The sequence below is a fragment of the Dipodomys ordii genome, unplaced genomic scaffold (genome assembly GCF_000151885.1).
Source record: "Dipodomys ordii isolate 6190 unplaced genomic scaffold, Dord_2.0 Scaffold151, whole genome shotgun sequence".
Taxonomy (NCBI): Eukaryota; Metazoa; Chordata; class Mammalia; order Rodentia; family Heteromyidae; genus Dipodomys; species Dipodomys ordii.
Window position 1 is genome coordinate 4,773,116 of NW_012267367.1, and position 27,421 is coordinate 4,800,536.

Genomic DNA, 27,421 nt, shown 5'->3' on the forward strand with positions numbered 1-27,421 from the left:
ATTGTAATGGTCCATGTATTTCAGAAACTTGCTTGTTCACTAACGTTCTTTCCATCCTTTTTCCTTCTTTCTTTCTTTCTTCCTTTCTTTCTTTCTTCCTTCCTTCCTTTCCTTCCTTCCTTCCTTCCTTCCTTCCTTCCTTCCTTCCTTCCTTCCTTCCTTCCTTCCTTCCTTCCTTCCTTCCTTCTTTCTTTCTTTCTTTCCTTCCTTCCTTATTTAATTGAAAGTACTCAGGTTGGAACTCAGGGCCACACATTTGCTAAGGAGGTGCTCTAACCCTTGAGCCCTGTCTCCAGTCCTATTGTATCTATAATTAGCACCATTTACTTGGCTCAAAAACTATATACTTTTCTATTGTTATTCAATAATTTGGAGGGTGTGAGTCTTGTGTTATCAACTAGATAACACTTCTGAAGGGCAATGTCCATTCAAGTAAATGTTAGTTGATTGAATGGATAATGGTTTCACGGTTTCTTTGTGGGCACTCAAGGGTAGATAACTCAAAACAGATGATTAAGATACATAGTGTATTATTTCTGAGTTTTATTGTCTAATGAAGTACAAGATAAGTGTTGCTTTGATATAAAGTCAGCTGAAAAAGGGAAAGAAAAAATCTTTTTGTGTTTAATTAACTAAGATTCTGTGGAGGTCCAATTAAACAAGCTGGTGCCAACAAGAAATTAATCAGTGGATGAGAAAATATCAGTGCTCATTATAATGCTTTCCTCTGTGTTGGGTATAGTAGGTAACTAACAGATACCCCTGCTCTCTCCTCCATCTGCTAGATTGAACCTGTTGTGAATGATCAGGGTAAAGTACCTGAAAGAGAGCTGTATTGAGTACTTGTTTCTTTTTTCTAAGTTGACTAAAGTGCCCACCTGGCCATAGAGTAGTAGAAAAATGTCTCACAAGAAGTATCATCTATTGAGAAATTCTTTGTGCACAGGTATTGTTCTGATTGATTTGTATATACACCATTGTGCCTTCTCACCAATTCAAGGAGGCATATGCCATTATGAGTGCCACTTTGCACTGGAAAAAATTAAGGTTGAAAAAAATGAAAATAACTTTCCCAGCATCATACCATGAATACGTGGTGGCATCAGGATTTGGATTCAAGAAGGCAGGCTGGCTTAGAATTGTTCTTTTACCAATTACCTGGGGAAAAATCTCAAGTCCAAGGCTAAATGTAAGAAGCAAAGGGAGATTTTTGTTTGTTTTTCTCAGAAAGACTAAAAGGTTAAAAGCCAAGAACATGGGTCAGGAAGGCAAAAATGACGTAAATTAGAGTAAACAATTCAGCACTAATGCATGAATAAAGTGACATGCTGAAATCCAATTTGTGTGTGCACGTGTGTGTGTGTGTGTGTATGCATTGGCATTGTATTTGATTAGGTCAGTGCTATCTAGGGTTGGACAGTGTCTAACTTCATACAAGTCATGCTCTAGTTGAGAAGAGAATAATTGCATATGGAAAAGATTAGTAAATTTTATAGCAAAGTAGATACTCTGGGGCACCTGAGTGGGCATCATGGATCATATAGAGACAGTCTCTTATCTGTTGTCCTATGCAGGTTGGCATTCTGGGCATCGTCTTTCCTGGAATCAAACACTATGAACAGGGAGGGAGAGTTGTTTCTACAGTCTATGGGATTATATTTACGGAGAAGAGTAAATTTGGGAAGGCCAGCAGCACATCTCTGACTTGCCCAGAGAGCCTTCTCAGCTTGTTTGTGTTCCTATTCGAGTCTGGCTGTTAGATGCCAGTCGTGAAGGTCTTCTGTGAGAAAGTTTATTTCCTTACTGTATTTGGCTAAGACAGCGGTCCTGTGGGTGGCTTCAGTATTAAGTTTGGAACAGAGGAAGTATTGCAACACATGCCAAGAATTGAATGTTTATTTTTAAAGCTATAACCCTCCTTGGTTAACAGCAGACTCATATGTGGTAATTGGTGAAAAAATGGAGACTGGTATGATTTTAGTGACAGGTATATTCTCAAGATGATATTCTCAAGAGGTATGACTTTCTTTCAAGAGCCTTTCACAGTCTCTCAAATTCTTTCTTTATTCTTTATTTTGTTCCTGCTCTCACTCCCGCTACTATGTTTTAGCATCGCAACATGCTTTGTGACAGAGGTAGATTGTTTTATTCTAGGAGAAGGAAGTTATATTTTGTTGTTCTATGTTACTGTGTCCTGTTCTACGTGAGTGCTAAAACAGAACAATTTGAGAATAAATCTGGGAAGCGGGCTTCATGATGAGGACCAAGTCAGGACCAACAAGTTACTTGCAACCTGGGATGAGGACGATCTTCAGGAGATCTGCAATGCATGGATGGGGGGATTAGAGATGCCAATGGCACCATGGCCTCTTTTCGCCCTTTCCTCTCGTGTCCCTTAATTGCCTTGATATGGTGTGAGTGGGTACACCGATGAGGTCAAGGGGCGAGAATTCTAGATCTCAGAAGTTTACATGCCAAGCAGAACCACAGTGTGTGAAGAAATTGGGCATCTAGCTGGCCATCAAGCCTGTCATCCTAGCTACTTCAGAGGCAGAGATGGGCAGATTGGTGTTCAAGCATAAAACCTTGGGCATTAAAATTCACAAGCCTCTCTCTCACCCAATGGCTCCACGAGTTGGGAAGACTACAAGCAAGGTGATTGCTCTGGTGAGGCATTAGGGAAGTGTGGAATAGAGGCATTGCCCAGGGGTGGTCTATTCTCCCCTTCCTTAGGTGTGGCTCCTGGAATTCAGGAGACTCTTTCCATAAAGACCCTGGACTGCCAAGCTGTCTGCTTAGGTGATCTTGCCAGAAAGATGGAAGCAGTGCCTTCATCAGATAGCTGCCAAGGCAAGCTGTGCTCAGGGTTCTTATCCTGTGTCCACCTTTGAAGTGTGCTTTCAGTTAAGCAATTGATGGATGCGATTTTGACTTTACTTAACATTCAGTATTAACTCGTGCTTCGTCTTGTGAACTGTCAGAAGAGGTTGTAGAGATAGGAGAATGAAGCTTTGGTGAGAGGTATTCATGGTGAACTGGCATCACAGTGATCTAAACTGTCCTCATCCATGTGATTGAGATGGGGAGGAGTGGAAAGTGTGGTGAGAGGCCCTCCTGCCTCTTCGATTAAGTGCGCAAATCTGTCACAACCTTCAAGTGATATCAAGGATACTTTAAACTGATTTCTAAAATATCACAAAAAAGGAGCTCAAGAGAGCAATGCGATCTGAGTCTTAAAAAAACATTTATCCACGAAAGGCAAAAGAAAGTGTGGAATTTTGATCACACAGATATATAGTTATATAGTCATAAAACACAAGCAAATATTTATTATGCATGCATGTACATGTTGACTGATTGACTAATAACTACATTCCAGCAAGGAAAATAGGAATATAATGGAGATAATAGATGAAGACCTCAAGACTGATTGGAAGAAAGGCCCCATTCTCTTTTTGCAAGAGCAGATCTACAGACTATGCAAGGCAGAGAGACAGACATGAATACCAAGCATCAAGACCAAGATGGACAGAACCAATGATGTGGCAGGAAAGCATTAGAAAACATTAGAGCCAAATTCCCAAGTGAGCAGAAGATGGCAGGTCTCACGGTGCACACAAACCATCAGTAACCATAACTGCAGAGCTACTGTGGCCTCTGGGTGCACAACCACGTGTATTTTACTTTGGAAGATAAATGCTGATTAAAAAAATTAAGGTAGTATCATTCACTATGCCTCATGGCTGGAACATCTTTGCTAACAAGGAAAGGGTTTAACCCTGGGTCCCCATGGCAGAAGTTCTTTCAGAGTCCTTTAATGACTTGATCTTTTCTTTCTTCCTCTCTTTCTTCCCCATGACAGTCGCAGGCAAGTTGTTGCTTTGCGATTGCTGTACTCTGGGAAAGCGCTACTGTTGCCCACAAGTCTAGTTAAATTGGCAAATGCTGTCTCTCTGGCTTGCTTGTCCTTGGTTTGAGTTTTCAATTTATGTCACCACAACCATAGATCCATATGGAGAAAAGAGCCTAGCTGTGGACTTTTAGCTTGGGCAGAGCCCTTCCCATCATTCAGCTTTGCTCACTGGAGACTAGAGATAGAGATTGATGTTGGACCTAAAGCCTCATGAATAAATGACTGTGTCTTGGTTCTTCTCTGCATATGTATTCTTCACTTTCTTCAAAAGGGAGTTTGTGGGAGGGCAGAAATCAAGGCTTTGCAATTCTCTATCTTGGCCAAATGTACTTCTCTGAATGCCCACTTGTCATATGATTTATGACTCATACAAGCTGAGGAGCTAGAGCAAGGAATTTGGACCCAGGGCCAAGATGCTAGGAACTAAGAAACCATGGAAATTAAGAAAATTTTTCATTCGTTCTCAATCATTCTAACAATGTACATGTCAGCACTGCATAAAATAGAGTTACAAATGTACCTAAGACAGGGAAGCTTTTGTCAGAGAGCTGACAATTTTTCCAGGCAGACAGACTTACAAATGAATGGCTTTTATCAGCGGGAGGAAGGCCAGGCTGAAGAGAAAGGTTAGAAGCAGACTTTAACCGCTAAGAGAACTTTTTCCTTCACGAAACCCATCCTCATTCTCCTCTTCTTCTTGTCTTCTTGTCCACTCTTGTCCTTTTGTAGTTCAGTAACGTATGGCACATTTCAATAGACATAGAGATTCTGTTTTTGAAAGCTTTCTTACCTTGAAAAGACATTATATACTAGTAACTAATATGTCAGTTCCATCCACAGCCCCTCTTTCCCTCAATCTTTTCTTTTCCTTCTTTCAAGGCATCAACAAGAGACATTGCGGTCAAGATATTTTGGCCTGTGTCTGAATTAGAAAGAAAAAAAGGAAATACAAGAAGCTTTGATAGAGAAGCCATGTTCATGGAGGGCCATGTGAGCTGTCCCAGATCACTAAGAATCAGTGTTGGCATCTGGGACCCAACCCTCAATCAGTAACAATACACCTTTTCCTGGTCCTGTCCCCTTCATATCTATATCTTCCCCAAGGGAAGACTGAGTAGTAGGCCATGACATGATAGACGTATGTGTCGCCATATTGGTGATGGAAGCTCAATAATGGAGCCTTGTGGACAAAACCAGGGCTGAGAATTCCTGAGAGGGAGTAGTCTGAAGAGATTGGGTTCTTTTTCTTTCCACCTGGAAGAGAGAACTTGTGATGTCACACACACACACACACACACACACACACACACACACACATTTTCTTCTACTAATGGAATACTGGGCTGGTTCATACTGGATACATGACTAATATTCTTCAAGTATCATTTTCCTCTTCTATCATATATCAGTATTTTGTTTAACTCACAGAACCATTATGCAGACACAATGATATTCTGTATATATAAACACACATGGCCCTTGGCACAGGAAAAAGAGGAGGAAATGACACTTCCAATGCTGTTATTAAAGTATGGCATTGTTAGGAAAATCAAAGCATGGGCTAGTATAGGTTCAAGGCAGGCTCCCTTCCTCTTGATGGTTCACAAAGAAACACTAGATATGAAGATGAGAGTTTACTTCACAGCCATATTTTTGGTGCTATGCTTGGACCACTATTTGGTTTGATGCTATGCTTGGACCACTACTTTGGTTATCTATTATGCCACAAAACAGAGTGCTCAAAATCATAGTTTGAAACAATATTTATTGACTTTTTATCCTGTAACTTGGGCAGGATTTATCTCTGCTTCTTTAAGCATTAGCTACTATGGCTCATGCAGGAGTTCCAGCAGGGGCCACAGGAACAACTTCCAAATTGGCTCACTCAGCCAAGATGGCTGGCAAATAGCTGTTGGTTGTTGGAGGAGAGCTTAGTTGGAGCTCTCAGTGAGGGCTTCTGTTCTCTACCCCTGGGTTAATTTGGGCTTCTCATAGCACAATGCCTGAGCTTCAAGAGAGTGTCCTCAATGTAAACATTTTAAGAAGATGAAACTTTCTTTATATCGTGCTTGCTAATGTCCCCTGAGCCAGAGTCAGTCCTCGGTCATTGGGAGAGGAGATATAGGGATTGACACAAACTATGGATGAGGGCAACCTCACCAAAGTGAGGTTGTTTGCACCTAGAATTCTGTGAGGCCAGAACAAATTCTCAAGCCACCAGCTTCTAAGGTTCATTGTAATTGATGCTTATGAATTATTCTTTGAATCAATGCATGAGTGGTCTTTAAATAGCCTCAGATGAAGCCAAGAAGCCTTGCTAATGTGCTGTTTCCCTCGCCCTCCATTTTCCAAACCACAAGTGTTTCAGAGCAATGTGTAAGGAGCCCAGGCCTGTGTGGATCAATGATTTGGGCCTAATATGCACAGTTTTCTTGAGTATGAACTGAACTATCTAAAACTGTCTTTAGATCTGCTCACCTCCCTCTGTTCCCTCTCCATGCACAACTTTAAGGGGAAAAACACATATTGACAAGAAATGAATTTTCTGAAAGCAGCAGCAGAACCATTGTATTTCACTGGGAGGTGAACATTACCTGAATAAATGAATAAAAGGCTTTATTTGCAAAAAGAAGAAAATTCCATTCAGTGATCGAAATAACTTGCTCTTTTATAGCTTACAATGTTAATTAACCTCCCCTCCCTCTCTTCTTCTGAAATGAGCATGTTTTAATTGTTGTCTTTCCAATATCCCCTATTTTATGCTTGCAATTTCCAAATTGATACAGCACCTGCTAGTGAGATCTTAAAAATAGGCTTGCATTACTTTGGAGAAGACAATTTTCAATTAATTATAAATGATTTCATTTCAAAACGCAGAAACCTACTGTGAATCTCGAACCTAATACTTATCTTCTTTAATTGCATGAAGGAGAATGCAGAAATACATTTGGTTGAATATGTAATTGGCATGCTCCTTTGGAAGTTTCTGTTTTAGCCTATTTTAGCATCACGGGGAATGTACTTGACTCCACTCTCACCGAAAGTTTTCATTCCTTTGGTATTAAAATAATTGAGGAAATTTAGGAGTAGAAATGCATAGACCATAAGTGGGGCACCCATGGGCGGATTGAGGGAAGGAAGGTGTCACAGCTCTCCCTGGGTGTCCTCTCTGAATGTCTTTCTGCAGATGAAGCTGTGCTTGAAAATGTGCCATGTTGCTTTTAGAGACAGAGGCATGAAAACAACCACAACATTTTGTTGTTTCCTCCTTTCTCTCTTTTGCTTCTGCCAGAACTTCCTTCTTTGTTCTAAACTTACCTCAATGCATATTCCCCAAAGAATAATAACAATATTATTATAATATAATGTTATTATTATTATTGTGGTACTAGAGTTTGAGCTTAAGGCCTTTTACATACACTGTACCATTTGAACCACACCCCAGCTCTTTTTTTTTGCCTTAGTTAGCTTCTCAGGTAGTGCCTTGCTTTTCCCCTGGCTGGTTTCAATGGAAATCCTCCTACCTCCCCATCCCATATAGTTAGGATTATAAGAAAGCATCAACACTACTGGCCCAAGAATTGTATTATTTTGGTTTTCTGTCTGTGTATGTGTGTGTGAGAGAGAGAGAGACAGAGACAGAGAGACAGAGACAGAGAGATAGACAGAAAGAGGCAGACAGAGAGAGAGAGAGAGAGAATGTGTCCTGGTCCTGGGGCTTGAACTCGGCCTGGGCATTATCCCTGAGATTATTTTGCTCAAGGCTAGCAGAATTGTATTATTGATTAGGCTTTTACAGTGGCCTGGCTGGCTGGCAACACAATTTCCATGTAATGTACCCAACTCTAAGATGTGGCTGTCCTTATTCTTTTATAAACGAAGAAGCTAAAGAGTAGAAAGACAAAGCACCTTGTGTAAAGTCACACAGCTTGGTTCTGAGCTTAATTCCTAAATCTGTTTTCTCAACCAGTGCTTTATTGCTTTCCATAGAAATATACCAGGACCCATGAGGCTGATTTTCCTGGTACAGGCGATTTCTCTAAGGAAAAGCACGCATTGGAGGCGAGAGAACAGGATTATGAGAGGATGGCTTCAAGAGCAGCAGGTGTTAGATCTGTTTTGGCTGTCTGCCTAACTTTGGGCAATTTATTTCATGTTGTTAAGCTTTAGTCTCATGTATAGAAAGATAATAATAACAAAACAATACCAACCTGAGAGAAGAGAAGTGCAGTGGTTAAAACTGTGATCTATTTGAGGAAAAAATGAAGTAGTAATATATGCTACAACACAAGTGAACCTTGACATTGTTATGTAAGTGAACTAACTATACATTATAAACAACATTATACATATTGTAATATTGTTTATTTTTAAATGTCCAGAAAGGGAAAATCCACAGTGATAGAAAGTAGATTATGGCTGTCTGGGCCTGGGAATGGAGGGGGGGATGGATAATGGGAATGGGATTTCTTTTTGGAAATGATGAAGATGTTCTAAATTTGATTGTGATGATGGTTGCACAACTGCTTGAACATACAAGAACTATTTAAATACATGCTTTAAAAGGATGCATTTTGTGGTATATGGGTTACATCTCAGTAATGCGGTGATTAAGCAGGTTATGGTAATATAGGTTTATAATCCCAGTACTTTGCCTTCCCAAATTTCACAGTGAGGTGCTAGATAGATAAAGAAAAATAATGCTGCTAGTTTTACAAACACAGGGGGCCCTAGTGGCTCACGCCTATAATCATAGCTAGTAGAAGTCTGAGTTCTGAGGGCTGTGGTTTGAATACAAAAGCTGACCTGTGGCTCAAGTGGTAGAGCTCCACTTGAGCTCCAGTACTGGTACATGTGCATGTGTACATGCAAGCACACACTCACACACATACACACACACAATGGGAGACAATAGTCTTGCCAAAGTTGGTATTGGACCTGTCTCCATCAGCATGTTGATGATGGTGAAACGGTTGAGGACCTCCATGATTCCACTTCTTCATCAGTAAAAGACCACACCCTTAATCATACCCCAGAGTGGGTGCCTGGCAACTATAAGCTCTTAATAATTCTTTGTTCTTAATAAATGTACGTTGAATGAGTACAACCTGTGGTCTATGAATAGTGCTTAATAAGTGCAGCTATCAATAATCACATCTGAGTTTTTAGGGTTTTATTATATCTGGTAATTATTAGAAATTCCATAATGGGATCAGTTATTAAAAGTCAGGAATAATAGACAGAAAGAGCACACTGCTCACTGACCTGGGAGACTCTGCTATGGGGTTTAAAATCATTTTTCTTAGCTCTGTGACCTTGATCATGCCAACTGGACCAAGTTCAGAGGTAGTTTGAGGCTGTGTGTAGACAGAGATGGAATGCCCATTCTGTCTAGACAAAAAAAATCCTCTGCTGCTCACAAAGATTCTCAGGAGTTATTTGCCGAAGCCTGCCTCATCCTCTTCAATATTCCAGTTTCTCCATGTGCCCTTGGGTGCACTTACACTTGCAATCTGTCCTTTGTTCTGGCTTGGCTTCAGAACAACTTGCAGCTCACATTTTGTTCAGGAATGATAATCTACTCAGTTCAGGCCACAAAGTGCAGCCATCCCTTCTGTTTCCATCAGATGAACTATGGTTTATTTGTCAGTGATTAACATTGTTTCCCAAGGCCTATCAGGAGCAGATGGTGACAGAAGCCTTTACTCAATGAAAACATAAACAAACTTAGGAATCTCAACTAAGTAATACCTGGAAGTCAACATGAAGTAAGGGAACCTGTTTTTTTTTTCTTTTCTCATTTGCTAAATTGAACATCATCCAAAAGCTACAAGACCAAAGGAAGTTGAAGGAAGAAGAAGAAAAAAAAGATGATTAGATTCATGAATACAGTTTCTCTAGTGTGGTCATGAAACTTTTGGGAGACTGGCACATCAGAGCCAAGAAAGAGATTGCACATCCTTGGTTGCTTGATTCTGGAAAGATGGTGCATCTCTGAACAGCTATGCCTTTGGCACTATTCATCACTCACCTTGCTAGTTGCCAGGAAGAGAAACGAAGGGCTGCACGCATGACTGACAGAGCTGGGCCTTTCACGAGCCGCATCTTTCTGTTTGAAGGGGTGAGTTTGTGTGGAAGTCTCCAGTCCTCACGTCTGCTATGAATCATTTCTGGAGAGAGCCTGTCATGGCACACCAAGAGTCTGATACAGGCTGATATGTAATTGTGGCCAAGGAATCTGGGAAAGTAGCATTGTGATAAAGTTGTTTCTTATTTGACTTGCCTTTCTTTTAAAATAGAAACTTCTGTTACTCACAAGAAGGTGCCAGAGGCTGTTTTTCTGTGCACAAGTGCTTGATTTTTAAGCAGCCTATTTTTGTCATTCTTTCCCACCATTACTAGTTCATGTTACTGTTTAAGGGGCAGTAGAGGTATGGCTCATGCACTCCATGATCAGTAGTGTGGGCAAATGGATGGGTACCGTGTGGTTTCCTTGGCTCCTATCCGATTTGGGAACTGGAGAAGTCACTTTTCCAGTAAAAAAAATAGAGTTGCTGAATATAGAACAATGGCTGGAACCAGATTTCCCCTTGAAAATGCCTTCACTTCAGATATGTACAATGACTACCTACTAAGGATAGGTCCCATGCTAGAGACTTTGGAAGCTATAAATAATAAGACTTGTTCTCTGAGCTCCCACGAAGAGCCAAATGTAATCAACATGTAATCAACACCAGCAATAAAATGATGTGTCTTAGTATTAGAGGTATGCCTAAAATACAGGGTAGAAGAGAAGGGGTGGTACTTTCTTCCTATGGATATCAGAGAAGTCTTCATATTGGAAGTGGTGTCTCCTAGCTTTAAAAAGGAAGAGATGTTCACCATATGTAGAAGGTATGGAGGGAATGCCAGGCAAATGGCATCAATGTGTAATCATTTATCCTGACCTCAGGAAACTGATACAATGTAACAAGCATTCTCTCCAGTGAACAACATCAAGGACAATGCTTATGTCCTTGATACATCACTGGATGAGGAGCAAATCAATGTATACTAACATTTATACACGGCAGCATGACAGAATGGAGGCACTGATGACATTTTGGACTTAGACTTCTCTTTTGTCAGGCTGTCTAGTGCATTGTGGGATATTTGTTGTTGTTTGGTCATGGGGCTTTAACTCTGGGCCTGGGCACTGTCCCTCAGGTCTTCAGCTCAAGGCTAGAGCTCTACCACTTGAGCCACAGCACCACTTCCAGCTTTTTTTTTTTCTGCTTATGTGGTGCTGAGGAATCAAACCCAGGGCCTCATGCATTCAAGGCAAGTGCTCTACCACTGAGCCACCTTCCCAGCCCCACATTGTGGGATATTTAACAGCACATCTCTAGCTACAGTACACCTTACCCGCTTACCTTTACCAAAGCATGTCTCCAGGGATTGCCAAAGTCCCCTGGGAGACAAAAGTGTCTGAGAAATATTGAAGTAGAAAGGTAGGCAATATAATTTTGGAACTGAGTAATGGTTAAGGGTATTGAATAGAACTTTAAAAATATTAGACACCCAAGCATGAAGATCCACATCTGCAATCCTAGCACTTGGGAAGTTGAGGCAGGAAGATACTGAGTTCAAGGTAGGCCTTAGCTACCTCAACCCTCAGCCTCCCCTAAACCACACAGCTGTTGTCAGAATGAGACAGGAAGCAGGTTGAGGCTTGGAGTTCAGGGTAGGCCTGGGAGACATAGTAAGACCCTGTCTCAACCCACAGCCACCTCAGAAACATTAGACCCTTGAAGGTCTAGCTGGAACGGTTTGACTTCTGTGGACGATTGTTACCTGTTATTATATAAATAAGTCCCTTAAGTTATTTACCTGGAGACTTGCTGTGTACATAGTCTTGATCATGGTGAGAAAGAACTTGATGACATACCAACAGATGTGATGCAGCACATCAATCCAAATTACTTTCCATTTGGAACTCAAACTTGAAATAGCCTTGTTTTGCTCAGTCTGTGGAGTGTTTCTCAACTGGCAGCCAAATCAACCTTGCAGTGAATTTCCATATCAGCCATGGTGAATGATTCTAACATTTCCTTGTGAGTTGACCCCAGAGTCTTAACACATGAAATCCACTTTTAAATTATGTACTAGATGTGTATAAGTTTACACTGCAGGTTCTTCAGGACCTGTTAAGGTGCATAGAGAAGGCATTTCTATGACATTACACAGATGTGTTAAAGTAACTGTGGAGCATGAAACTTGAGATTTTTGTTTTAGAGCCATACAATTATGGAAAATACAAATATGAATGCAACAGCATCTTGTGAGTCAAGAGGTCAATTCTTGTAAAATCTGGAATTCATGGTAAGCTCAAAGAAGCTGTATAACCTCTCTATCAGTTTCTCCCTTTGTAAAATGAGAAGATGCAAATATACAGAACTAAAAGAAGGTGATCCATGTAGGCCATCAGCATAGTACTCAGCTTTCAGTAAGTACACACACACACACACACACACACACACACACACACACATTAACTGTAATTTATTATCTCAAATATTTTAAATGCTATTCTAAGTGTATGACTAGATGTTCTGAGAACATTGGAATTAGTCTCTTTTTTTTTCAAAACAGAACTCAGGGCCTAAGCATTGTCCTTTAGCTTTTTCTCTCAAGACTGGGACTTTACTAATTGAGCCACAGTTCCACTTCTAGCTTTTTGCTGGTTAATAGGAGATAATAGTCTCACAGATTTTCCTACCTGGGCTGGCTTTTAACCATGATCCTCAGATCTCAGCTTCTTGAGTAGCTAAATTTACAGGCTTGAGTTCATCACACTCTACTGAAATTATAATAATAGCAAATGGACAAAGGAATAGGAGAGACCCACTGTAATCCTTAAGGATGAATTATGTAAGAGAAGCTTGACAGAATATGGGGGGCCCCAAGAATATGGGGCTAGGTGGCCTTGACTTTCCATCTGCAGAAGTGGCCTTCTAGAGATGTCTGTGAGCCTCACTTTCTCTCCAGGAGTTTGTTGCTCAAATGTCTCCTTCTTTCTCATTGACATCCTCCATTCACCACTTAATTTAAAAATTAACTGCTTGCTCTGTCACACACTATCCCCTTTCTTGCTTCATTTCCTTCCTTGGCACATGTCATCATCCAACATTCTACTGACTGGTTTTATCTGTTGCTGTATCACTTTACTCAGCAGAGCAGAGGCTTTATTATTTATTTATTTCACTATTGTTCATAGTTTGATAGCTACATGCTAATATCTAGAACAATGCTTGGCACAATCTTTGAGTTCACTGAATGTTGCTCAGTAAATGAATTCTAAGCCTGTGGGGAGCACCAAGAGGTGAAAGAGCATTGCTTTGGGAGCTGCAAGTAATCTGAAATGGCTTAAACGTAAATTATGTACTTGAAGAAATGAGAGGCTAGCTTGAAGAAGCAAACAGTGACCTCACCAAAGAAAGACCTCTAGTCTGTCTGATGAACTGGGGGGAAGTTTTAAGGACTGATAATATTTTCTTTCTGTTAAGTTCACTGTGAAAGTTTTTTTTAAAGGAATTAGACTAAAGACAAATAGATAAATCTCTTGAGTCTTGTCTGTCAAGGGAAAATGGAAAAAGTCCAGAACAAGGCATAGAGAATATGGCTTAGTTAAGCATCTTTAGAATGAGCAGCTGAGTGATAAAATTTGATGACCAATTGAGGGAGAAAGGTAACTGGACAGTGGGAATCCATGATTATTTCAAGAATTTGAATGTGGGCATTCAGAAAGTCAAACAGCAGGCATAAATGAGACAGGCAAAGACAATCCACAGCTGGAGTGTTTTGGGGGATGCCCTCCCTCCAATTCACAGCAGGGCTCCAAACAGCAATAGGGGCAGAGTCCTGCTGAGATGGTTCTGATTGCTTTCCTTTTGGCTGATTGGCTCAATGCTCTGCCTCTGTCTTGGCTTAGATGAATCCCAGAGATAGTCACTGAACTTGAAACTTGAGTGTCTGAATGTGGTTTATTAGGAAGATGACCCTAGAATTGCCTAATAGAGGAATAGAAACACTGAATAAAGAAGGGAAATAAGTGAAGAGTAAATTAATGTGCAGGTCTCTATCAGCAACGGACACTCAGGTCCACTGGGAATGCTTGTGCAGTTAGGTTGTAGGGACAGTAGGGACAGCATCATCTCTGGACACGTTAGAAGTACACATCCTAGGCTTCATTCTAACCTGATGAATGAGCATTTTTGAAGATGGGGCCACTGAGACTACTTCAATAAATTTCACAGATGGCTCTTATAGAGCTTTTTAGGGCTACTGGTACAGAGCACATCTTAGTGCTAGCCTTGATGTAGAGCAAAATGTTGGGTTTAGGTAAATAATAATCTTGTGTCATGAAATGTATTCCAAAATTACATGCAAATTAGGCTGACCAGGTATGATCTGAAAGCACTGTAGGAAAAACGGAAACTGATCTATTCTGTTCTCTTTGATGGGACTCTATATAGGCAAAAAAGGAAGGGGAGGTGAGGAAGATGGTTTTTTAAATTGACAATACCTGAAATAGACTAAAATGAACAGTCCTATGGGCCATTGATATGGTGCTAGGTAACCTTGGCTACATTTCTGAAAGTGTTCAGGAAACTTCATAGATGCAGAGGCTGTTACCTAAGTATCAACTTAAGAACTAGTGTTTGGAGAATGTTCATTGGTGTTTGGCTCTTCCTTTTATGATCCCTTCCCTGAATTTCCATAGAGTGTCTGAATGGCAGGATTTAATAGCTACTTTCTGGCTCCCGACATGGTGATTTCACTTGGTTAGCAGGGTTAGTGAGGACATTAACACTACAGATTTGCAGACGGCACTGTCAGGAAGAAATCCTGATACTCAGAAGTAAGTAACACACATCTAACACAGTATTCCTCTCCTCAGTATAAGCCTCTCAGAGCCTATACTGTAGCACTTTCGCAGATGAATTTCTAGCCTGGGAGAAAAGGAAGAGGAGAGCAAATATTAGAGTGACCCAGAAAAGTCAGAGAAACCCTCCTGAACCCTAACACCATCATTCCAATTGAAGGTAAATCTGTCATTTGTTCTTTATGGACTCAAAGGCAAATGCTTCCCAGTGATCGTTAACTGTAGCTAATTCTAGCAGTAAGGAAATCTCATTCCTTCTATCTCTTCTCATCTCCCTTTTCATCCTCCCTAAGGGATCTCCCCAGTCCCTGGGCTTTAAATACCATCTTGACAAATTCCAAATTTATATCTTCATCTCAGCCATCTTGTGTGTGTGTATGTGTGTGTGTGTGTGTGTGTGCTGTAGACTTGGATAAATGACGGCTAGCAGCTTTTTTGTCTCTCTCTCATACATATATCTTAAATTAAATTTTCTGGAAAAGAGCTCCTGATCCTCCTTACAGGTCCCAGATGTGGTTCTTCTGTAGAATTTCCCATCTCTCAAACAAGGCGTCTCTATCTACACAGTTGCTAAAGCTGGAATCTTAGAAACCTTCCTTGTCAGTTTCTTTCCCTTACCCTACCTTTCTTCATTCAGGGAATGAGTCTACCCTCAAAGCTTATCTCAAATTCCATCCTCCTTTCTCTACTCAAAGCTCCTACAATAGACTAAGTAAAAGTGTTAGGGCCAGTTTGTAAGCAGACTGCAACACAGAGCTTTCTTCTCCTTTCCTCCTGCTTAACATTCTTCAATAATTTTCTCTTGATTTTAGGATTACGTTAAAAATACTCAGAAGACCCTCAATGACATAGACATCCAGCCTGTCTTTTGCTTCTCACTCAAATGTTCTTTCATTTTTTGCCAGTCCTGGGGCTTGAATTCAGCACCTGGTTACTGACCCTGAGCTTGTTTTGACCAAGGCTAGCACTCTACCATTTGAGCCAGTTTTCACTTTCAGTGTTTTTGCTAATTTATTTGAGATAAGAGTTTCAGACTTTCCTGCCTGGGCTGGCTTCTAACTGTGATCCTCAGATCCCAACCTTCTAGGTTGTTAGGATTACAGGCACGAGCCACGCACCTGACATTCAAATTTCTTTCTAAGTGAAGATTTTTATTTTCCTTTTGCCCAAATGTAGGTAATTTATATCTCATTCTAAATATGACTTTTCAAAAGGAAAATCCTGTGAATTAAGATTGTCCATTTGATAATCTATTGCTCACTCATTTTTTTTCTCAGCATCCATCAAAAGCACAGATACAACTTATCCACATAATTACAATCTGTTACCCAGACTTGGCTGATGCTTTACACTGGCAGAGATAATATCTGTTTTGTAGATTACAAAATCTCTAAGGAGATAGTACCAAGCTACACAAAAATACTATTATTCAATTTATTATTATTCAAAAATTTACTGAATAAAAAGTAAACAAATGAATATAGGATGTTCACAATAGTTAAATTCCAGTATAAAAGGAGGTAAGAGATTGGAGTGTCCATGAATGGGTAAAAAAAAAAAAAAAAAAAAAGACTTGGCTTGAGGTGCGTCAGTGTGGGAGGTTGGAGAGACAGAGCGGCTAAGACTCTTTCTTCTTCTATAATTCTTAAATTATAGAGAAAAGATCCCTCTTACAAATAGCAAAGTGTCCTCCTTGTAGAAAAATTGTGATCCTTACAACCCAGAAATCCTGGTAGCCCCGAATCTGGGCTTGAACCTAGAACCATGTCCAGTTAATGGAGACAGAGACAGAGAGAGATCTTTTATGATCCTTCCTATGGTATATAAAAGAGAAGATACCACTCTGTCCGAAAACACAAATACCTAATGAAGCAACAGGCCACCTTGGAGTGTCTCAATCAATGGCAATTGATAACTCAACCTAGCTACTCCCTTGGGCTGGTGAGTCAGCAAATGTACCTGGGGAAACAAAGGTGGAACAAATGAACATGCACACCTGTGTCTCATGTTATATATCTTTCCCCTCTTGTGGCTAGAAGGTTGAATGCACAGTCTTGCCTTAACACATTTGGAGGGGTTCCTAATAATATTCTCCTTTAATCTGATAGTAAGATTTTTTTTCATTTCTTTGCCAGTACTAGGATTTGAACTTAGGACCTTGACCTTATTCAGCTTGTTTACTCAGATAGCATTCTACCACTTAAGTCAATGTTCCAGCCCAGCTTTTTGCTGGTTATTTTGGAGATGTAGTATCACAGGCTTTCCTGGCCAGGCTGGCTCAAACTGTGATCTTCTTGATTTTAGTCTTCTGAGTAGATGGAATAGAAGCATGAATGGTGAATTTTAAACATTTTATCTTTAGTACTGGAGTTTGAACTCAGAGCCTTGGTATTTGTTAGGATTCTGCACTACTGTTAGAACCTCATCTCCAGTTGTGCCTATTATTATGTTTTAATCTACATTATTTTTCCAGTAGTATTATTGTTCTTATAAAGGCGATATAGAGAGGGGTTACAGTTAAGTAAGTCAGATAACGATTACATTTCTTTTATGACAATGTCACCCCTTCCCTTGCTCTATCCCAGGTTTTCCTTTCGGTTCCCACCCACAGGTTGTCTAGAAATCTGTTTTTAATATCCTTTATTTTTCAATTTATTCTTTTTTATTAAATGCATCTTTTGTATTAATAATTTTTTTAATCGTGAAAATACCGTACAGAGGGGTTACAATTACAGGAGCAAGGAAATGAGTACACCTTTGTTTTCCCTTGCCATTCCTGCCCTCCCATATCCCCTCCCCACCAAAGTTGTAAAGTTTGTTTTTCGATATAACGTCTTGTACATCTCATTGTTGCAATGGGTCCACCCGTATCCCTATTAAAACAATTTTTTCCCTTCCCCTCCACAAATTATACCAACATCAGTCAGATACAGTGGAAACAGGGATTATAACATGGGGGAGGGACATACAAAGCAACAAAGAAATCATCTTATAAATATGTTAGAAACTATAGCAAGTGAGAAAACCACTTGAGTCCTTATCTTGGGGTTCATTTCGCCTAACATCAACTTGTCTGACCATTTCTGCTTGTCTCAGACATATACTAGTTATTGCAAATAAGGGAAACCATGGGACCTATGTTTCTTTGGACCTGGCTTACATTTTTTTTTAATGAATCAATGTCTCCCAGAAGTCTTTTAAGCTTTGGAGGAATAACACATTTTCTTTTCTTATTTCAACTGCCAGGTCAGTGGAGAATTTGGGGTATTTTAAATGCTCAAAAATATTTGTTAATTGACTATATACAAAACAGAAAATCTGGACAAGACCTGAAGGTGATAAAATGCTATTTGAACCATTTCATCAATTAGGAAGCTTCCTGTCTTTGCTAATATATATATATATATATATATATATATATATATATAATTACTAATCAGAATCCCTAAAGTTGGTTCATGATTATTATAATCTGTGATTCTCTAAATAATTCCACTTTTGCCTCTCCAAAAAAAATTAAAGACGACGCAACAATCAAAATCCACATAAATTTTAGCATCATTCTAAAGGGACAAAGTCCTCAAGGCTTGTTACTTTAGTTACAAAACCAAACACAAATGACTGACCTCCTTTTGTGTGTCTGAATAAGACTGTGCTTTTTATCTTTTAACCATGGTTTTATGTTGGTTTTTCTGTCTACTATTTGAAATTAGAATAACTGGTACCCTGCTTTTAATGAGGACTCAGAAAGAGTGGAATCATAGAATCAGTGTGAACTGATGTGACATGACTAATTTAGCTCAAAAACTTTTATACAATTTTGTAAGACATGGGACTTAATGTACCTCAGCTCTACTCAGGTCTGTTTTCTTCCCTCCAGTGAGGAAATCAGAGAATCACAAGAATTTGTGACACACCTGCTTATGTTTTTCTCCTTGATGCAATGCTGTTCTCTTTGCTCTATGATTAGTGGACTGGGTCACTTCCCAAGACATGGCCAAACTGTGTTAAAGTAAAAATGAAATTGTGCATTTTTGTACAATATTTAAAGGAATGATGAGAACATGGAAGTAGTAAGATTTCTAAAAAGAAGAAGAAGAAGAAGAAATTTGGTAGGGTGCTGGTGGCTCTCACCTATAATCCTAGCTACTCAAGGAGGCTGAGATCTGAGGATCCTGGTTCAAAGCCAGCCTAGGGAAGAAAAGTCCATGAGACTCTTATTTCTAATTAATCACCAGAAAACAAGAAGTGAAGTAGTAGCTCAAACTGGTAGATCACTAGTCTTAAAAAAAAAAAAAAGAGCTCAGGGATAGTGCCTAGGCCCTGAATTCAAGCCCCATCACCAACAAAAAGAAAAAAAAAAGAAGTTTGGTTGTTTTGAGAGTCACACACATGGGGAATTACTACATGGAGAGAAAGAGAAAGAGCAGAAAATACATTGGGATACTCTAAAAGGAGACTTCAGCCTTAGGCACTTTTTGAAGATTGTTATTAGAATAGCCTTGGGAAAGCCACTGTAACACTGGTTTACATGAGGCAGGCGTTGGTACTTTTGGATGGAGGAAAGAGAAAACAGTTCAATCTGAAAGAAATTTTGGATGTCTGAATTTATCTGTGAAGCAATTGTCTTCAACCATCAACTTCTACGAAGTGATTAACTGCAGATGAAGAGGACTCCTTTCAACCAGAGTGGATGCTTTGGTCCATGAAGCAGAAAATGCCAGGAGACATGTGAATATCAGATTTCTACTGGTGACCTGGAGCGGTAATGGGAGAGGGCTTAGCAGAATTTGGAGGAACCAATTCTCCCAGGAATTCTGTTTTGGGAAAATATAGGACAATGTGTGACAGAAGCTGTGATCAGGAGTTATTTTGCTACTTGTGACGACATTGACTGCTTTGGCATTATATATCCATAAACATGTATATCCTAAACAAAGACTGTAGAGACCAGTGCCACATTATTACACTTTCTTCCATTGGATCTCTCCCTCAGTGTGTTTCTTGAAATTTCATAGCTTAGGCTGAAATCACCACAGCACTGCAATATTACCCTAGTGATATTAGTGGGAAAACACTAATTATCTAAATTCAACAATTATCCTATACCCACTAAGAAAACTGTACAATACTGACAAGGACTTCAGCATTCTTTATCTCTGCTTATCCAGCACCATCTTTCCCAAACAGGAAAAATGTTAAGTGAATATCAGAGTGGGAAAATGGCTATTGGTCCATAGATATACTGGATAGTTAGCTGTCCTATTTGAGATCCCTCCTCCTTTAACATCCAGTCACTTTTATACTGAGGACATAATAGATAACAGTTGATATTCAGTGGAATGGGGCACTGGATGAGTAAGAAAGAGTGCAGAAAGAAGCGAGGGCAGGATGCAGTACAGTATTTGCCACCATTGTGAATTATTTTAGGGCTAGCTTTTCTCAACATCAGCACCTGTTTTCAATGTACTATATACATCTTTGGTGTTCTACCTCCAAATGCAATTTTGCCTTCTCTGACCTTATGAATTCAGAGTGAAAATATTCCTGCAGCACTTGAAACCCATCTATTACAACACAAGGTAGATTTTACAACATGATCAGTTCTGAGTCTGTACTGGCCAGATGCAGGGTCTTTAATCCAAGCATGACAAGGTACTTTATACCCATGCTATATTCATCTCCACTTTGTGTAATTAATGGAGAGAAAGTAGAGATATGATTCCTGGCTGGAAACAGAAGCAAAGCCAGAAATAGAATCTTGAAGTCTAAGTTTTTCTCTCTCACTCTTTCTAAAATTATAGGACTATTTCATTCCTCCTCCTCCTTGTCCCATTGCTCTTCCCACTGGTGTCTGTTATTCACACCAATGCTTCACACAAATGACTTCTCTGGAAGTAAAAAGATCGAATTGTGAAAGTAAAGTTTTGAATTTTCAACAGCCTGTATTCTTGGAATGCCAGAGTAGGATCTCTCTTGTCATTTAGAGAGAGATTCAGAAATCATCATGGGAATGTTACCAGGAGGTTATACACATACCTACATCAGAGATAATCACATTTTCTTAGTTTAAACTTTCTATTATGTCTTGTTAGATGGAAGAAAAATTACATCTTTTGTAAGGTTTTGTGAAGATTAAATGCGATAATTTATATAACATGCTTATTAACCTTTAATTTTATGATTGTAGATTAAAGGGTGAATGATGCCATGATAGAACCTTAAGCAATATAATTCCAATAATTTGTTTTTATAAATATTTCCTGTCTACTTATGTAATGTGAAAAAGAGCCCTGTTCTTTTGGGAAGAAGAGGTGGTAACTGAATTATATAGCATTTTCTTTCTACAGAAGTGATTACAAAAATCACTGAAGATGAAGGCAGCATACAAACAATGCTGATGTCATCCTTTCTAAATTTTTCTTTTAATATAGTAGTTTAAAGCATAGACTCTAGAATGAAAGCTGAGTTGGGTGAAAAGCTGTCTCTGGTCTTTTTCTGGATATTTGGCCTTGGGCAAGTTTATTAATGCCTCTGTTTCAGTTCCGTCACGGCGGTATCCCTTCATAGAACTGCATAGGGATTAATTGCTTCAATTTACTTAAGATGTATTGCTGTCAACCGTCTCTTTACTTGCGTCAGTTTGTGCAGATGGGATACACAGTCAGCTAGAAGGCTTGGTTAGCTGTTCACCATAGCCTAACAGGAGGAAGGGTTGGTGAGTCACTGTGTTCAAAAATCTAGTCTTCTATTTAAAGTTCAAACTCACAGCCTTGTAAATTTGAAGACTAATTTCTTCATCTGTCACAATAAATATAACCACGAATGACTGTAGAGTCATAGTTTTCTAATCTTGCTTTCAAACATACTTACAGGATGATTAGATTGCTTGAACTGAGGGTTTCATGCTCTCTTGATTTTTTTGTATTCTTTTTTTATGCAAAGATAGTGCTCAACTACCTGAACCATCCCTCTGATTTCTGCTTGTAGATGGTTACTTGGAGATAAGAATCTTTCGGATTTCTCTGTCTGGGATGGCTCTGAACCTTGTTTCTGAGATCTCAGCCTCTTAGTAGCTAAGGTAATCGGCATGAATCACTGACTCCTGACCATTTTCATAGATGTGTGGTTACCTGCTCTTGGACAACTTGCTATACCTACTATGTTCCAGTCTCCTCTAAAAATCAGGACACTCTTGGAATGCCAGTCTTTAAGAATTAGAATGAGGATCACATGATACATTGAATATAATGTACTTCGTTTGCAGATTAAGGATTGTTAGAGCATGGCAATTTCTCAGTTCTCCTCTCTGATCACTTAGGAAGAATTTCTCATTCCAGCCATTGGCTATGAACCACATACGAAGAAGTGTGTCCCTTTCAGATAAGACCAACCCTCCTACCATGGCTCCCCGGTACAAATACGTTTTGCTTTGTCTCACTTCACATTTCAATTAAGAGCTTTCCACAGTCCTGGGAGATGGTAAGAGTGACTCAGGTGCTTGCCTGAGGGTGTATATTTGTGTCTTCTTGCTTATTCCCATCAGAGACCACAATCAAAAATAAGCAAAGTTAAGTTGTTATTTTTTTTAAATTGAGAATAACCAACAAATTTTAGTTAAAGCCAGTATCAACTATCAAATCATGATGCTCATGACACATTCTTTCCCCATATCTGTTTTGTATGAGATAATAAATGAGATCTCAGGACTCTCAGAACAGAATAGAGAAAAGGAAGGATTCTCATGCAAAAGCAATTGCACTGTGGCAAGAACAATGCAGAAACACTCCAGTGGTTCCTTCCCAGTAAACTTCTCTCTATCAACTCTAATACTTCTGTTTTCTGATCTGAGGTAGAGACAAGGGCAAGGTAAACATTTGCTCCTCTTGCAATAGCCTAACATAGATGGCATGCTCATTCCGCTCACTGTGCTTACACATCCTTTCTTCAAACAAGATCGAAGGCCGTTGACGAGGTGTCAACTCTAGCCAGGTTACCAAGAATCAGTTTGGTTGTTTTTAACTGAGGAGATGGCTCACTGTCAGTTGCCAAGCACATACTATTCTGCTGTTCCTATGCTAGTGTGACTTGTGCTATTCAGTTAGTCACCATTAATCAATAACGTTGGCCAGATTTTTTTTCTTGGTACTGATATTTGTGCTGAGGGCCTGGGCACTGCCACTTAGCTTTCACTGAAAGCTAGTATTCGATTACTTGAGCACAGTTTCACTGTGAACTTTTCGGCATTTAATTTGAGATGGGAATCTTGCACACTATCCTGCTCAGACTGGCTTTGAACTATAGTCCTCAGATTTTGGCTAAGTAGCTAGGATTAAAGGTATGAACCACCGACCACCCAGCTGGGGTCAGCTATTAAAGCTGGACTTTGGTAGTTTTAACTTCAGAGCTTATTCTCAGGTTTGGATTTTTTTTTGGTCAGTAATAGGCTTGAACTCAGGAACAGGGTGCTGTCCCAGTGCTTCTCTGCTTAAGGCTATCAAGCTACTACTTTACTACTTTGAGCCACGATGCCACTTCCAGTTTTCTGGTAATTAATTAGAGATAAGAGACTTTCATGCTCCAGCTGGCTTTGAACCCTGATCCATACCATAGATCTTAGCCTCCTGAGTAGCTAGTATTACAGGCATGAGCCACCGACAGCTAACATATTCTCAGTTTTAAGTTGTCAAAGTCACTTCACTTCTGCCCATACTTTAGCCTCATTGTTTTGAATTCTGTTTATCTTTTGCCTCCTCAAAAGCTTCTCTGAGACCACTTGATATCAGTGGCCATTCATTAGATCCTAGCATCAGCAGGTATTGTCCAGCTCCTAGGTTCATTTGAGATTGGTTCTTTCAGAAGCTTAAATATCTCCATGTGGTAGCTGGCATGATTTATGGACCAACACTGTGGAAACAATGAACTCCTAGAGATTTACCATCTGGACTGTGCCATCAGATGAGATGGAGAGAGCGTTCTATAAGGGAAACACACCCCTATTATATCCTCCCATTATTGCAGTTCTGGAAACTCATCAGTTATATATGGGACACCTATTAGGTGCCAAGAAGTTAGGCTGTAATTATGAATTATTGTACCTTTGTGCTAGGAAAGAGTAAAGCTTTATGGAGGAGAAATTGGCATTATGCTATTTATTATTATCATGTGACTACTATTTTTAAATTTGTATTTAAAGATTATATAAATAGACATAACTTTGTGTATAAGTTGTACTGCTTAACTAAGCCATACAGGAAAGTACACATGCCAATAAGTTTTTACACACACACACACACACACACACACACACACACCCCTTAGAAACCATGCCAATAAGCTTTTACATACACATATCCCTATGAAATTATTCCTTAGATCAAGACATATGGCATTTCCAGTACCCTGGAAGGCTTGATCAGGTCTCCTACTAACCAACACTGATATTATAGATTAAGTCTGTGCTTTCTGAATGTCACAGGAATGAACTTACACAGTACTGCCCTGCTCTTTCTGGTTTCTTTTTCCTGCTATTCTGTGAGTTGATATCAATTAGTGTTGCTATAGATTCTTTTTGTTTTGGGGGGGGGGGTCTGGTCGTGGGGCCTGAACTCTGGGCCTGGGTGCTGTCGCTCAGCTCTTCAGCTCAAGGCTAGCACTCTACCACTTGAGCCACAGCACCACTTCTGGTTTTTTCTTTTTGCTTATGTGGTGCTGAGGAATTGAACCCGGGCCTCAGGCATGCAAGGCAAGTACTCTACCACTGAGCCACCTTCCCAGCTTGCTATTGATTCTTATATTTTATATATTTGATTATTTTTAGTTGTGGGCTAAAAAAATTTTTTTTTGTAAAGATGACGAGCAGGTGAGTTACAGGTATACAAGTAAGGTAATGAGTATATTTCTTTTCTTTTCTTTTCTTTTTTCTTTTTCTTTTTTTGTCGGTCATGAGGCTTGAACTCTGGGCCTGAGCGCTGTCCCTCAGCTCTTCAGCTCAAGGCTAGCACTGTACTATTGAGCCACAGTGCCACTTCTGGTTTTCTGGTGGTGTATTGGAGATAAGAGTCTCACAGACTTTCCTGCCTGGGCTGGCTTTGAACCATGATCCTCAGATTTCAGCCGCCTGAGTAGCTAGGATTACAGGCGTGAGCCACTGGCACCCGGCTTACATTTCTTTTTAAACACTGTTACCCCCTCCTTCATTTTCTTCCACTTACCACTCCCCTCTCTACTCCCTCCAAGCTGTAGCTGTAAAGTTCATTTCCAACATAGTGTCTGGTGAGTGCCATTGTTGCATTAGTTCATCCTTTGTCCTGCTGTTTCTGTATGTTAAAACTGTTACAAGCATTTGTTGGTCATAAGTGCAAATTCTGAGTTAGACTGATGAGTCACAAAGACTTCATTTGCTCTAGTATGTACTGATAAAAGTTTTCCAAAGGTGTTTTTGAATTCCAGCTGTTCTCTATTGTCATCAAAACTCGGGTTTGTTCATTAGTTCTTTGCATTTTAGTCATCCCAATGTAAATATGGTAATATCTTTCATTAATTGCACTTTATTTGTGACTAGTACATTTATTTGTGCATTCACATTTCTGTATCTTCTTATGTGAGCTGCTAAATATTTTAGGTTTATAATTTTTTAAATGCTGGGTTATTTCTTTCTCTTATTGATTTGTAGAATATATTTTCTTTAATTCCTTAGAATCTGTAGAGATTGCTTGCTCTCATTTCCTTGGTTTTGTATACCTTTTTTAACCCATTAGTCAGTGTTGTTTGCACTATATGAATTTTGCTAATGTGTTTACTGATTTTTCTCAGTATGTTTTCATTTAATTAGTATCTGTTTTTAGTGTAATTTACTTTCATCTACTAACTTTAGTTTTTTCTTCATATTTAAATGAAAGTTTGAAATATTAATTTTAAGCCTTTTTTCTAATATGTGCATTATTTTGGCATTATAATCACATGATTTTGTGTGTAGCATTCTTATTGCCACTTGGTTCAAAATCATTTTTTCCCTTATTTTTTTTTATCTTTAAGTAGTTGTATAAAGGGGTTTTAATTTAAAAATGTCAATTTGTGAGTACAATGCATCTTGATTGATGTCACCCATTCCATCATCCTTCCCCATCTGTCCCAACTCCACCCATCCCTTCAAGATACCTGGTTCCATTTGATCATATGTAGACTGACTATTCACCCACCTTTTCTCTCTTCTGTTTTCTGCTACTCTTCCCCCCCTGAATCCCCACTCCTTAACAAAACCTGCCAGAATAATTTTTAATTTTGTTCATGACTCTTCTTTGATCCTTGGGATATGTTTACAGATTTGGTTATTTACCCTTTATTTCTGTCAGTTTTATATATTTATGCATAGTCTTTTTAATTGAATATGGATTCCAGATTGCTATTATCTCCATGTTGATTTGCTACTCATATTATTAGGAAGTTCTCTTTTTCTTCTTTTCCTTAACTTCTACTTCTTCTGATATTAGTGTTCCTACGTCAGCTTTCTTTTGGTTAAGCGTGCATTGCACAGCTATTCCAGCCTTTTACTTTCATGTTTTATTCACAAGCTTTGTCTCTTCTATAAAAATATCATTGGTTTTTGTTTCCTCTAGTCCAATAATATTTATCTTTTGATTTTTATAAGTCATTTGATTTTTATAAGCCATTTACATCTAATATATAAATTTTATGCTTACCATCTTCCTTTTAAAAATCACATCTGGAATATCTTTTTTTTACAAAGTTCATTCTTAACATTCTTTGGGTTAATAAAGTAGATGTATTTATTTTGTAAATACATTCGTCACATGGTAAATTTAACAAGAATTTAATATTGAGGTGTTAAACAGTTAATATTTACTTATATATTAATATTCTTAATATCAGTATTTATTTTTGTATTAATAGCAATTTCTTCCGTTTATTGGAATTGTTCTGATAAGTGCTTACCATATGAGTGGAGCTAGAATCATTTTGCAGTTGCCAATGGGAGGGCTTTGTTCAAGGCCTGATATGGGGATATCATGTAGGAGGAGCAGAGAGAGTGTATGGGGGACAAAATTAAGGAAATGGGAAATGGCCAAGAACCACCTCAATATTCCCCATTGACAAACCTTTCATAAGTGTTACAGAAATAATGAAATGTTTGATAATAAATTTTTACTTATTAAACCATTTCCTCTTTTATTTGTAAAGCAAGAAATGAATAGGCGTAGAGTCAGTTGCCTAATAAAAAATGGTGAAAACAATGGAGACAGTTCTTGAACTCATAGTGTAATAGGGATACAGATGTATGAATAGACCTTGATGGGAGTTGGTGCCAAGAAACTAGGAAATATAGCTCTGCAGTCTACGTGATGCTAAGACTTTGAGGAATTATAGATTTATTTAGAAAGAAGAGAAAAGGGAGGGGGAGGTTATAGTAAAAACAACAACAATAACAACAAACAACTATGATAGAAGGTCAAGTGCTAAACTATTTGATTCCATTTTTTGATGTCTTCTCTCACAACTATGACAGTCCTAAAAACCTAACATTGATTGTGGAAATCAAATAAGGTGTCAGGTTTCATTTCAAA